The following is a 15,966-nucleotide window of genomic DNA, read 5'->3' as shown; positions in this document are numbered from 1 at the left end:
ATTACATTTTGTATGATGGATTATGTAGAAAAAGTAGAATTGGGCTGAAAGCTCTATCGCTTTATCACCTATTCAGGTTGTAAATCTTGTTTTTAAAAAGTAACTAAGTAATTAATTACTTTTGAAAATAAGTAATCAGTAAAGTAACGGGATTACTTTTTTGGGGAAGTAATCAGTAATTAGTTACTGATTACTTTTTTCAAGTAACTTGACCAACACTTGTCAGAAGCTGTTCTAGGTTTTTGCCTGAGCAGTACAGAGTGGTATCATCAGCAAACAATACACATTTTAACAGTTTGGAAATGCTACATATGTCATTTATATATAATATAAATAATTTAGGGCCCAGCACAGAGCCCTGAGGAACACCACAAGTTACCTTCAACTGCTTAGATTTTACATTATTGAATTCGACATATTGATATCTTTCATCCAGGTAACTTTTCATCCACTTGAATGCTAACCCTCTTATGCCATATCTCTCTAGTTTATTCATTAATATAGAATGATCAATTGTATCAAACGCTTTTTTTAAGTCTATAAAAACACCAACAGTATATTCCTTAGTATCTATAGCATTAGATATCCCTTCAACAAGTTCCATCACTGCCATTGAAGTGGACCTTTTTACTCTAAAGCCATATTGGTTATCACTTAGGAGATTATGCTTCTCAATATATGTATCAAGTCTATTAACAAATAACTTTTCTAAAATTTTTGAGAACTGTGGGAGTAGTGATATTGGCCTATAATTGGTAAACTGACATCTCTCTCCGTTTTTATGGATAGGAATAACTTTTGCTATTTTCATTTGTGAGGGAAACACACCAGTTTGAAAGGACAGATTACAAATGTATGCGAAAGGTTGCACTATATATTCTATAATACCTTTAACTAATATCATGTCAATACCAAAACAGTCAGTGGACTTTTTATTTTTAAATGTCTTCACAATGTTTATTATTTCTCTGGTTGCAGCACCAATAAACATGGAGGACACATTCTGAGTAACACGTTTATTTAGGTCGTTATTATTTCTTGACTCTGGAATTTCTTTTGCGAAATTAAAGCCAACATTTACAAAGAAATCATTAAATTCATTTGCAATGTCTTTAGTTTTATCAAGCACAATATCTTTATCTTTTTTAAAATAATCTGGATAATTCTTATTTTTTGAGCCCTTTTTGATTATACTATTTAATATCCTCCATGTTTCTTGTGTGTTACTTCTACTTTGCTCCAATAATTTGTGGTAATATTCTTTCTTACTTGTTCTTATAATATTTACTAATCTATTTTTATATAACTTGTACTTTATTTCAGCATCTTTTGTCCTCTGTTTTATGAATCTCTTATATAGATTATTTTTCTTTTTACATGCATCTTCTATCCCCTTTGTGATCCATGGCTTATTTGATCTGTGATGCTTTCTAGTGATCTTCATTAAAGAACTTCATTACTCCTTATGAGTATATAGCTGCTAAATGTTGAGCCACATTTAGCATCAACATTCTCCCACATAATTGTGGAGGTATTTTGGCCCACTGGCCCCTACAGCTTTGAGTCAGTTCATTGAGATTTGTAATAATAATATTGTAATAATAATTAAAATAATAATTAAAACAACTGAAGCTAATAAAACTTAACATTTTTAGACAACAACTAAATTAAACAAAAAGTTCTTAAAAGTGGAGAGAAATCAGGATAGTTCAGGGAATCCAGTGGTTAGAAGTTAAAATTTCAGCCTTATACATATAGCCTTATATCTGCAGTCAGATATCAACTCTGACTGCAGTATGAACTCAGTGTGTAAAACTTTACAAGGCTACATAGAGTTCCTGTAGTAAAGCTGCCTAGAACCCCTTTGAGTGATTTTGCTTCCTTGTGATGATGCAGATGCCTTCATGAGTTGATATGTCTGTAATCAAAAGCAATACTTTGACTGTATTCGATGGTCCAAGTATTTTCGCCCAGGACCAAAAATGACTGCGTTTTGATGATTGTCACTTTGGTTTTATTCTATCTACCATTTGATTATTTTTTATGTTTCGAGATCTCAGTCACATTATACGTTTTCATTCTTTGTGTAAGTCATTAAACATTCTTGGTTTTAGCTATTAGAATCTGATGCTGTTCAGCTTTCTTATTTTCTGCTGCTATAGAAACTGTATCAAGTTGCTCAGTCAGTTGCTAAGTTATTCTGTAAAACATCTAAGCAGTGAGTTATTATTTGCTTTCCAGTGTGACTGTGTGGTATGTGTTCGAATGGCTTGTTATTGACTTTTCAGATCCGTTGATTGTGACATTACAGCTCCCTTTGATGTAACATTCAGTACAAACCGTTACAGCAGGGTCACTTTCTCTAGGCAAACAGCCGTGTCCTGCAGCTCAGAGGAAATCTGAAAGTGCCATTTCCTGTGAAAGTAAGAGTGGGTTTTGCTCCCCAGAGTCTCCCCAGTGAAACCTTTCTTCCTCTTATCATACATTCCCATCCACAGACATCCAACATGGCCACAGCTCAGTACAAAGGAATTTTTTTTTTATTTCCCACTAGTAGCCTGTTAGTAAAAAGCATGTGTGTATATATGTGTGTGCATGTGCCTGTGTGAGAGAGATATAAAAGGACAGGGTAAGAAATAACAAGGTTAACGGTGGGGACCACTAATGTTTTTTTGAGGGGGGTTGGGGGGGGCAGAGGTGGGCGAGCCAAGAGTGTGTCAAAGTAAACAATCAAATGAGGTAGTATGTTTGGAACAGGGAAGTTGGGTTGAGGGGGGGGGACTTTAGAAAAACTTACAGTACAACAGTTGACGATTCCTCCCCCAGTGGCAGAGCACAACATGGATAATACAAGTGCTGTGGAGAGTTGTTTAAATTTAGCTGGAGTTCACTGTGTACACACAATTGGTTGAAATATTGCTACTGGATATGGGTATAAAGACAGACATGATGCCCATGTCAGCCCATGAGCCTAAAGGGGAAAAAACATATATTTCTATTGCTTGTGGAACACGCATCGAAAGAAAGCACAAACACTGATTATTCCCTGTATCACTGGAAGACAGGAAAGAAAATAAGATAGGAAATATGTGGGAGGGAAATGGACAATTCATCCTCATTAGTGAGTAATTTACCTTGCTGTCCTCTCTTCCTTTAACATACTGGATGCAATAACAGTGATGCTCACAAGGCACCTGGAAGTAACGATAAGATTTAAATATTGTTGTTAAGTAAAGCTGACAAAGGGATATCTGAGTTTTACTTTGAATACGAGATGCCCTATATTGTTGCTGCCTGCTAAACCACCCCAAACTGATCCACCTCTTTATTAGCAAAGCAAAATGATAGTTCACAACTTCTTGTCCAAGCTGGGGCATTAGACAAGGATGTAAAGAGTACAGTTAAAGTACACGTGGACGTTTGATGTTATAGATATACACCAGCAGAAGAGGAGGTGGAACATGAGTCAACACTCCCACATCAAAGGGTGAGCAAACTTGACTTCTCCCGTGTAGGAAGTGGCAGCAAAGCTCCAAGAGAAGAACAACTGCATATCTTAAAGATGTTGTGATACTAAAAAGCGTGCTGGAGAACTTGTGTGTGTGCACAAAGTAGTATGTGAAGAATTAATATCTAATCACTTTGTATATTATCAAGAATGGGAGGAAGTAGTGTTATATAATCAATATTTTTACCCAGATAAATTTAAATAGTCTTATAATTGTCGTCGAATTCTAAAATGTTAGAGAATAATGTAAATTAAGTCCCCATAGTTGTTGAAAAATTTGCTAAATACTTTGCAACACACCTCTTCCCCATCTCCTCTTTTTATGTTGTGTCTGACTTAAAGGATGTGATATCTGTAGTCAGATATGACATCTGTATTTATGTGTCTTACCGCTAGACACACAATCAAACGATCAGTAGTGAAACTTCAGTTACACCTAAACCAATGAGAGCTACCAGTTTTGGACATACAATGGCAGCATTTACATGGAAGGAGCTTAACAGGATTAGCAATTTTAACACGAGGAAAATATTTCCAACTATAATATGTGTTAAGGGTGAGAGTGTCACGATGAGTTGTGTGGCTGTCAGTGGCTGGACCTATGTGCAGGACTCGGAGAAAAAACATTTACTTAAACGACAGCTTTATTTGCTGGTGAGTCACCCTTGGCGATACATAAACAACAACTTAAACTAACTAGACTGGAGATGCTGAAGGTAGACGACAATGAATTCACACGCAACAAACGTGGAGGACGCAACAACTGGCAGGGAAAAACACAGGGCTTAAATACATACTGAGGTGATTAGGGAATGTGATACAGGAGGAGAGCACAGCTGGGACTCATCAGACATGACAAGGGGAGGCAAAACTCAACACATTGAAAGTACACAGACTTTCAAAGTAAAACAGGATACTGAACAGACGTGGAATAAACTAGGGGATACAGTGACAGAACAAGATACACACTGACAGAAATGACTGTATACTAACAGAAGTAACACAGAACCATGACCTAAGAAGGAGAACACAAGAAATGCCAACCTAGGGAGTTAGGAATACTAGTGACAGAAATCAAACCCAGGAGAATCAAAACACATCATGAAATCAAAGATAACTAATACAAACAGAAAAACACTGAGTCCACAGACTCAGGACCGTGACAGAGAGTTTAGGCTGAGTGAGCAGAAACATAAGACCAGTGTTGGGTAAGTTACTTTAAAATAGTAACTTAGTTACATTACTAGTTACTTCTCTCAAAAGTAACTCAGTTACTTCAAGTTACTCGTTACTTTCAAAGTAACTAGTTACTAGGGAAAGTAACTTTGGTTTTACTCAGAATTCTCTTGTTAATGTGTTGCTTCCATAACTTTGCCAGTCTTCTAGCTTGCTTACTTGCCACAAGTGCACTGTGCCACCTACCAATAGAAAGGAAAAGATAATGTGCATATTTCCACGAGAGAAATCCCACGCCTGGACCGTCATTGACTGTTGCCATGATTCTAGCCTACGTCACAGAGTCATGTGCGCCTTTTACATCCAACACAAAAACTGCAGTCGTGGTGCTTTCGATTGTACTCAGAACTCTGAAATTCTGCCTTCTGAATAGGAAGATGTAGGCAACACCAGACTGCAGATGAGCTGCATACATGGCTGGACTGGGACAGAAAATTGGCCCGGGTATTTTGACTAGAGACCGGCCCACCATTATAGGAAAAATCTTAAAGCCTTTGAATGAAAACAAACACTGTTGTGACAGTGATGTACACTGTTTTGATGGTATATATGCATCAATCTATCAATCGTTTGTTGTAAGATTCAGATAATTATTTTTTAAAAGCTAGACATTTTAAATGAGAATAAGAAAGAAAAGTATTTCTTTGTGCCCACCTCTCCCTGTTAATGCCCTACATGCCCCCCTGGCAACACTTTGCTAGATCCGCACCTGCACAGTTACCAGCTGTCAGCTACCTAAAAAAGGATCCTGGGGTTATTTGTCTCTCAGAAACAGTTCATAACTTCCCTTCAACTCATTCATGTCACCTAAAAGGTAAACCTGTTTCTCCATCACTGTTCAGCTCTGATGATCCAGTAAGGACATCTCCTGGTTTCATCTTCATGTTTCCCTCTCACCAGATAACCAAACCGACATCATGACCAGCAGCTTTTTTGCAGCTGTGGCTCCAGCAAACATCAGCTGATACTAGAAATTAATATTAAATAAATTCTAACAACAGCTGATCAAGCTTAAATGTGCTGCTGTTGTTTAGCGCAACATCCGCTGGTTTCCTCTTTCGGCGCAAAGTGAGCGATAAACAAACAAGAGAGCCGATCAGCTGATCATTGATCAGTTTTCATGATTGAAGTAGAAACGGGAGAGGGAGGGGGGAGAATGAGAGGAGAAGAGGCAGCTGTGCAGCAAAGACACAGAATAACTCCAGCTGTGTGCCTTTTTCATTGTAGCTGAATTACGGGACAAACTGTTCCTTTTCACCTCAATAAGAAACGCGCAATATTTTCTCTGAATACCAGGCGGGACGGTTGGCAACTCTAATAACTTATGAACAAAATAAAGTTCAACATCATTAACTTCATAGCACCACCCAGCTGTATAGAAACTCCGTCATGCTAGCTAGCACGCAGTACGGAAAAAGTCAGAATAACGAAAATAAACTCCACCTAAACTTGGTTCATATCTGACCCAGAGAGACTGCAGGTCATAACTTCTTACCTGAAGTTCAGTTCACACTTGGACCGGCGGCCGCCTCGGGTCTCTTTTCCTTCTGCGTCCCCTTTCCTTCATCCACCTGCTGGCTTCCACCACTTGCTAATGTTACTGAATCTGTGGAAGCTCCGCGATAGCCACCACACGAAGTAGCGACCCTATCTAAATCCCAGTAACGAGTAACGCGTTCCTGATTTTGGCATAATAACTAGTTACCGTGCTCGTTACCACAATAATAACGTAGTTACTGTAACGCGTTACTTAATAACGCGTTAGTCCCAACACTGCATAAGACTGACACTAGAGTTGTATTCTAAATTGCTAAACACTCTAAATATGCTAGCAAGAGGTAATAAGTTGGATTTGTCAGGGGAATCTACACTCCAGTGTAGTGGGGTAGTGGGAGCAAATGAATTAATTTGAAATAAGCCACATAATAATTTTTGTTGTAGATATTTTTAGGCTGTGATCAGTTGACATGTGCTGTTTTAAGGTTGTTTTTTCTTGTTCTTTATGAATTTACTAAACTATAAATTGAAAAATAAGGGGTCCATGTTACATGACCCTTTGTGGCTCATCTTGCAGCAAAACCGTGCCAGAGCATGACACCACCACCATGCTTGACTGTTAGCACAGTGTTCTCTCATCTTTGTCTCATCTGACCATAAAATGTTTCTTCACAAGGCATTTGGAGCGTCAATGTGGGCAGCTGAAATTTCAATGGAACTTGAAGGGGTTGACTGTTCCTTTGATTTCTTTCTTGGTTGAAACTCTGTCAGTGATGATGTAAAACTGGCTTCATTGTGCACAGTGATCCCTGTATTTCAGGCTTAAGCCTTTCTTAGTTTGTTCCTAAAACTCAAGACCAATTTCCTGCATATATTTAAGCCTGTATGTATACTTTTCATGGTGTGTGGTTTGGTAAAATCCAAAATAAACTCAATTTTTTGCAGTCAAGTCTTCTTTTTTAAAGTCATTAAAGATAATAGATATGCTATACACTGGAGAAAGAACAGTTCAAAGAAATGCAGCGCATGAAAATTTAATTTTCTTGACATTATTTTGAATGAAATTGACTTTTAGATTTAATTGATGACAAACCAAAGTTGACTTTAATTTCTGTCTTGAGTGACTTTGAGTCTTTGTGATTGGATTTGTTGTTTATGTCCTGTTATGTATTGTTCACAGATGTTAAGAACAAGGCGAAACAGTCACAAGATAAATAGTAGTTTTTTAACGATGTTTTTTGACACAATGATGAGTTTTATAATAAATGTTTCACACTCAATGATGTTGTAGTTACTAGTCTAGTATATAGCAGCACAGGAAGTTTATGTCATTATGTTATTTATATGAACATGACTATTGCAACAATATAAAAGGAACTACTACTTCATAACTTTTATTTAAGAATCATTAGTAATGTGACCGCACTCATTGTAAGCAGTAGTAGGCCCAGTGGGAAATAACTTTCTAACTGTGGCAGTGCTACTATGATGCTGTACACCCAGCTATATAGTACCACGTCTGACACATTTTTTTTTCCTTCGGGAACAGTTAAATTGTAAGTCACAACATCACAGTCTTATAATATAAAAAAGCAGAAATGGAGTGTCTGTCCTCTATACTATGCTGGCTATGATGAAAACTCCTTGTCCGGCTTTGTTATGGAGCGTGTGCAATATGATGTGAAGTGCTTGTAATGACAACCATTTGTTTTCATTACTTCTCTCGGCGTCAGCCAGCACTCTGGTCCAACTTGTTACCATGCAACAGTACAGAAGAAGGAGAAGGGCAGCCAAGGAGAGCAGAGCAGGTACTGTACCAGCAGTGTGCTTCATTTTATTAAACTTGTGAAAAGAATAGTGTTATAGTAGAATGTCACAATTAATATAATACACTGAAAATTAAAAGCCTATAATCTATAATAATACAGTCAGTAAATCTTTTAACCAATTTTAAAAGGTAGTGAACATTCAGAAAGAAAAAGTAAAGAATAAATAACAAATTGAATTAAATTCAACCAGACAGTTAACAAAAAGGATGTGGAATTAAATCTGGTTGTGAAGACTGTGATGTGCAAGATTACACAAGAACGGGTCGAATGGGTTGATGTAGACGAACTTTTGGCTCAACTCATCATCAATATATACAAAGGAGGTCATGAGAGAGTTACAATGGTGTGTGTCTACAGCCATCTGTAAAACACGCTGAAGACTCTGTCATAGTGTGAGGCTGAATTTTAGCCAGTGGTGTAGGGCATCTTGTCAAAATCGATACAGTCATGAACACAGAAAAGTCTCATCAGATCCACCATGCAATACCATCTGGAAAGCATCTGATTGGCAACAGTTAAAAATTTCAGCATGAAAATGATCCCAAACACATCACCGCTGCAATTAAAGGATACCAGAACACTGGATTGGCCAGACCCCAACATTACTAAGCACTGTGGGATCATCTTGATAAGAACAGAAGAAAAAACACCAAAAAAGTTTAGATTGTGGTGAAGAATAAAGGCTGTCGTACCAAATATTGACTTGACAAATTGTAAATTATATAATGTACGCACATAAAGGATATGGGCATAAAAAGTGTGCATACACACAAAACACTTTACTGAAAACATGATGAGCAGCTACAAGCATTAAGAAGGTAATTCATGAAACAGTAACTAGGAATTGGAGAAAGGAAAGAAATAGCAAAGGTTATTTTTTGACTACACAGTGATAGAGTACAGTTGACCAGGCTATCAGGCTGCAGCGTCTCAGGTGTAGGGAGTCCCACGGGCGATCATTATTGCAGAGATAACCTCGACAGCCTTCCCATCCTCTGATGTGACACCAGGCAGGATTATCTATCCTCAGACTGTTACTGTATAATGACCTCTGCAGGTTTATCTGAGCAGATTACATCCAGCAAAGAGAAGTTTTAAAGATTCACTGTGATTCCCTTGTTGATTTAGCTAGAGTTATTACCAAAGACATATTAAGAAGGATCGGTTAAGTACAGACACACATCTGGATCAATAAATAGCACCGAGAAAAAGTGAAGACAAAAAAAGCGTTGCTGATAACCAAAAGCAGCAAAAGAATTAGGTTTCAATGATAAAAGGTTGGGCAACTAAAAGCTTTAACAGCACAAAGTGATAAGATAAATACATTATTAGTTAAGGTACAATTACAGCCCGTTTATACTGTTAAAGTATCCAAAGCAAGACAACTTTTTGTGATCTGCAGCTTTGCAGTAACCTATTCAGAACTAATGTTAACATCCTGAGAACCAGTGCCATGCAGTGACTTTTGCAGAAAGGTAAGCAAAGACCATGATACTGTTTTGTGCTGCCTGTCTTTTGTTATTTCATGTATGCTGACAGACTCTTGGATATATTCCCCTCTCTGCACTCAAAATTGTAATTAAAAAATTGTAAAATATTATTACATTCTGTCTTGATAAATATTTGCTATTGTCTAACAATAATGAGTGGTGAAGGTGTTTTTTTTAGAACCATTCCTTTAACAAAAGGAGCAATAAAACGCTAAAAGCACCTCATTACACATAAAACTACATTATTGGCAAGTTGTAAATAAAGTATGAAAGGTAAAAGTAATTCATCTACAGAAAAGATGTTCCTCATCTGTGTTATGTGGATTCATATTACTAGTGTTAATGTTTAACACTAAATATTTTATATTCTGGTTAATATCTAATAATGCATCATATTCTCTAAAATCATATGTTTTTAGTGTCAACCACATATCTGAGAGGAAAATACTGTTAATGAGCTGGTTTTAATGAATGATGCCTAAATTATATTTTTAAAAAGTACATTTGATGTGTTAATAGAACCACAGCTGAATTAAACAGCTTGAGCAATGTGTGACATGTTTAACTGTTTGTATAGCATCTATAGAGGGATTGAAAGAATTAGTTACTTGGAACAGTTGGTTACACTTTGTACATTCAACCAAGTGATTTCTCAGAGATGCTAATCTGAACGGTTCAACTCGCCTGTTTTGTTTGTTCTTTTAAACATCCCGATCTAAGCTTTCTTTGCCAACGTGACAAAGGAGTTAATAAAAATATCTTCCCTCTACATGCTAACTTTTTTACTTCAAACAAGGGGACACACATGTCCTGTAGAAAGGGACTGAGACAAATTCACTTTCAGCAACTTTTGTCTTTTTTCCCCCATAATTTAGGTAAAAGTAGCATTTAAGCCAAAGGATTGACAATTATACCTACTATTTTACTATACATTTATACTCCCAAAAGTGGAAGATCACTGTGATCAGGACAAGATCACATACTGACAACCTTTGTTGTAGTTAGCACATCTAAAGTGAAACTTTGAAGAGTATCGGAAATCTCTCATTTATGCCATAATAATATGATTTGTCAAAGCCTACTTTCAGCAAGGTTGTGATTAGTTGGCTCTCTAAACTTGATTGAGTGTGATTCCTGGGTGAACTGATACTGTCACCATGTTTTTATACTTCTACTCTAAGGAACCAGAATTCACTTCTGATTATCCAAAATCTTCTGCTATTCCCATCAGAACATATATACTGAGATGGATTAAAGTAACTGGACTGAAAATGATTTACTGTTGATTATAGATCAGCTAAATCTAGTCAAATATAGATTTATCATAATCCAATCTGCAGTGAAATTTTAATTGTTAGTTATTTTGCCCCAAACAGGCTGCCTGACACAGCTCGCCTGGAGGAGATTCACAAGTCCTGCTTGGTGTGGCATCAGAGGGTGTTGGGACAGAAGTGGTGATAAATCCTGTGTCCTCTGAGAAGGCGCTAATAATTCAAGATGATGTGGCCAAATGTCACAGGACACATTTCCTGTCCCCCGCAAAGACAGAACCACTCAGATACATGATAAATGAACCTGACTTTCATCTTTTCTCACAGATTCTGTATGAAATCTAAAAGCACGATCTGGTTGGTGTGGAGGTGTTGCTGCTGCCAGTATCATTTTGAAAAGAGATTAGAGAGTGATATTATACCCCTCTCGTCAAAAAAAGTGACAGGTTGCTTCCGGAGCTCATTAATTATTCATGAGCTCCGGAAGTCCGGAAGTAGGAAGTAATTAAATTATCCCCTAATTAAATTAGCCCCTAATTAAATTAGCTCCGGAAGTCCGGAAGTAGGAAGTAATTAAATAATAAAAATATGATATTCATAAAAATATGATATTCATAAAAATATGATATTCATAAAAATATGATATTCATAAAAATATGATATTCATAAAAATATAATTGATTATTTAGAAAGTTTCTTATATATCAAAATAGCATTCTTTTATTTCTTTAAGCAATTAAAAAATTTATTTATTTTTTTATGCTCAAAAAACGCCATCTGGTGGTTGCTCAGTGTGTGCGCGCGCCCCCGCGCGCCCGAGGCTGTGTGTCTCCGGACCGTGCTCTCTCGGGCTCTGTGCTCATGTGTTTAAAAATGTATTAAACCATATTAAAATTGTTTAGTTAAACTTGTGCTTTTGTAACGTTCAGTATGGCCACAAACACATGCTGCATGCCTTGGGGGAAAACTTTATTTAGATTTATATGCATTTGTAGATTTAGAATAAAACTCATACTCAGAAAAAACAACTCGCGATCCCCGCAGCCCCCTTAACCTAATCCTTAGATACATAAGCAGGGAAAACTCCTTAAAAAACCCTCCGCGATTTCTCCAAAACCCCTAGAATAACTTGTTAGCTACCCCCTCTATTCCCAAAACCTTATATTCGATAACAGGGAAAATCCTGAAAAAATCCTTAGTCTTTTTTTCTCAAATTCAGCGCCCCGCGGCTCCCTTCATGCTCAGCCAAACAAAGCCAAAACTCCTTTTAAAAATTTCTCCGCGATTTCTCCAAAACCCCTAGAATAACTTGTTAGCTACCCCTCTATTCCCAAAAAAAAAGCGCTATAATCCAAAAACATTGGGAAAGCTCCTTACTCTTTTTTCTTCAAAAACTTGCCTCTTGCTAGCTACCTCTAAAATTCTACGCAGACTCTAAGTTCTACCTCGCTCTTAATCGCACCGACCCGCAACAGCTTCCAGAGCACAATTTTTTCCTGCTTGTTCGCTCCCCGCTCTGGTCCCGAATGCGCTGCTTACCTCGTTTGAAAATTCCCCCCTTAGACCAACTCCGCCTCACTGCGCCCCGCTGCCAATCACATAACCCTTGCACCGCTCCCTTCGCACCCCGGTTAGCCAATCCGCTCCAGGCTCGATTTACCTTCTCAGCCATAGGTTAATTCACTTACTGGCATTCAGGATAAATAATCTAACATTTCAGCTTAAATTTAACTGTTTTTTTCTCTCTCAGAAAAAACAAGCAAGCTTTCTCTTTTTTCTCAAACAAGCATGGCCGTGAGACCTACCGACCTAACGGTGCTTTCTCAAACTCCTGTAAACTGCTACAGAGCTTCCGCCACGGCGTCTGAACTCAGAAGACTACATCTCTGCAGAGTGCAGCCAACAGCAGCGGCCAACCGTTTGGAGCAAAGATTCAGCCTCAACAATGGCAGGTTTTGGGGTTATGCCTTCAGCCTACCACAGAGTGAAATCTTTTTCTATCAGCTCAAAGCCGGTGAAAGTTTTGGACCGTTAACACCGCGAATCGCTTTTACTAGCTCTGACTGGGCGGTTATTACACTCATTACCACCCCTGAAATAGAGAGAAGCGTGCGGGAAACCAGCTCTCAGCAACCGCGAACCAGAGACCAGCAAACACAGACGCATCGGGTTTTCAAAGAGGAATACTCGTTCCCTCCATTCACCCAAGAACACAAACGACTCCGGAATGAAAACACGGTGACCAAAACCGTCACATACACCCAGTGGGAGACCAAGAGCACTCCGTTTTGCAGATGGGTATGTAGAGTTAGTCGACAAACATGCGAGCAAGCTTGCACAGATGATTTTGTGATCGACCTTACAAACTCCCAGTCCGGGGTTTTCAGCACATTGCTTCGGATTCCGACTCAGCACTGGCTCAACATGATGGCCGAGAACAATGCGACAATATTAAACCTGTTCAAAATGAGTAAAAGTACAACTGAGCTGGTGATGGTTGGAAATAACCCGCCACGGTCAACATACCCCCACCCTCACTTCCGGCCCCCCCTTACCCCGCCTTCTCCTACCCCTAGCCCTTAAAAACCGCAATCGCTCTCTCATCCACTACTTAAAACAACCATGACTAACCACAGCTTTGGACCCCTCGGCTCTCTATCTCCATCATCCCTCCGACCATCAGCTGCTTCTACACCACCACCCAGCCCGCCAATGGATCTCGCTACACCGCCACCCAGCCCGCCGATCGACCTGGCTACACCGCCACCCAATCCGCCAATCGATCTGGCTACTCCGCCATCCAGTCCGTTGATCGAGAGCCCGCATCAGGCCTCAGCGTCTCCGGCCGCTATGCCTCCACCCCCGCCCTCATCACCGCAAGGCTGGAACTCGCCCAGCCATCCACAACTAGCGGCTCTCGGGTGGCAATCACCGGAGCAGAGCCCCTCAAGCACCGCAATCTCCGGTGCATCGCTGTGGGCCTTGGGCGACCCTGTGTGCCGGGCTCTTTTCCGAGAGTCTGAAGACAACGAGCCTTCGCCCGCGGACATCGATGAGGCCGCGACTCTACTCCCTACTGCTGTTTTTGAACTTATAAAATTGACTGTAAAGTACCTCGTTAACTCCTTGCTCCAGAAACACAGACAAGATGTCTGTCAAGGATGTGAGGTGTCACATCCCTCACAAAGACGACATTCATGTCTTTTCCCACTGGAAAAATATTACTTTTTCAAGTACTATGATGAACTCAGCAGAAGATTATGGAATGGACATTTCACCAACACATTATTACAAATTTTGCGGTTAGAGGGTTTTTCACCACCAGCGGCTCAAGTCAGAGGTGTGGCCCAAGCATATCTCTTTGAACTCCGAGAGGCCAGTGATATAGAGACCGCACTGTTAGAAATTGAGTCAAGCGTTACAGAAGTTACCCGGACCACAATTGATAAAGTACTATATGACAAATACTCCCTTTGGCTCCCCTAGTAATCGTTTTTTCTTCTTTCCCTTTTACCATTTATTTTTCTTAACATGTTTTTTATTTTTCTTATTTTTACTTTTAAATGTTTTTCTCTGTTAGTTTTTAGAACTTTTCTTGTTCATGTTTATTGTTTTGTTCATTACATCAGATTAAATAGTTTGTTGAAAACCATTACCTGAAATAAAACTTTTTTGGAAAAGCATTGCAACAATCAATCTTGTTATTTGTTTCGCACCCATTCAAATCTATTGCTTCCATGACATCAGATTAAATAGTTTGTGGAAAACCGTTACATCAAATAAAACTTTTTTGGAAAAGCGTTGCAGTAAATCAAACTAATTATTTTTTTCACTAGAAAAGAAACAAACTATAATGTTATTAATTATATCAAATAAAAAATATATTTGCAAACTCGTTACATGACATAAAACTAGCCGCTCATAATGAAATAAAACCATAGTTAAACATAACTTGAAAGATCACACATGGCAGAGCAGAATCTATTGAAACGTGCATATTATGACCCAGCTCACCCTGGTAGCTTTTGCGGTGTGGAAAAATTGATTAAAAGCATACAGGATGAAACTGGTACAAAGATTAACGCGCAAACAGCACAGAAATTCCTCTCTGGACAAGACGCTTACACCTTACACCGAGCTGCACGCCTGCGCTTTCCGAGAAACCGTGTGTTTGTCCCCAGACCTCTTAATCAATACCAAGCAGACCTTTGTGATATGAGAGCGTTGGCCGAGCATAATGATGGCTATCAATATTTACTTACAGTTATAGATGTTTTCTCTAAAAAAGCTTATGCAAGAATCTTGAAAAACAAAACAGGCGTTCAAGTCACTAAAGCATTTGAATCTGTCCTGAAACATGGCCAAATCCCACAAAAACTCCAAACAGATAGCGGTAAGGAATTTTTTAATTCCAGTTTTCAATCTTTAATGAAAAAGTATGGTATAAATCATTTTGCTACAGGGAGCGATCTAAAAGCATCAGTTTGTGAAAGGTTTAATAGAACTCTTAAAAGTAAAATGTATAGATATTTCACTGCTGCAAATACACGTAGATATATCGATGTGTTACAAGATTTATTAGACAGCTATAACAGTAGTTACCATCGTTCCATAAAAATGACCCCGAATCAAGTAAATTCAGACAACACAGCCTTAGTATTTCAAAACCTGTATGGCACCTCTTCTCGCTGTAGAAAAAACCCCATGAAATTTAAAAAAGGTGATCATGTTAGGCTCTCTAAAGTCAGAGGTGTGTTTGATAAGCGGTATGAGCAAACATTCACAAGCGAAGTGTTTACTATTGACCAATGCATACCTAGAGATCCTCCCGTTTATAAAATCAAAGATTATGACGGGGAAGAAATTATCGGTAGTTTTTATGAGCATGAGCTGCAGAAAATCATTCTTGTCAAGGATAAGCTCTATCACATAGAGAAAATTCTCTCAAAACGTAAAAAGAGGGGACAGGTTTATTTCCTGGTCAAATGGAGGAGCTGGCCTGAGAAATTTAATAGCTGGGTTAAAGCCAGTGAGCTTAAAACCATCGCATAACAAACTTCGGACCACACACGCACCTTGGTAACCTTGGTAACGGGTTAGCAATGACTGTCAGGTCGCAGGGTTTTTACGTCACG

The sequence above is a fragment of the Mchenga conophoros genome, linkage group LG15 (assembly GCF_057382185.1).
Source record: "Mchenga conophoros isolate Kocher_MC1m ecotype Shallow Benthic linkage group LG15, M_conophoros_male_GT1.1, whole genome shotgun sequence".
Lineage (NCBI taxonomy): Eukaryota > Metazoa > Chordata > Actinopteri > Cichliformes > Cichlidae > Mchenga > Mchenga conophoros.
This window is presented reverse-complemented; position numbering follows the sequence as displayed.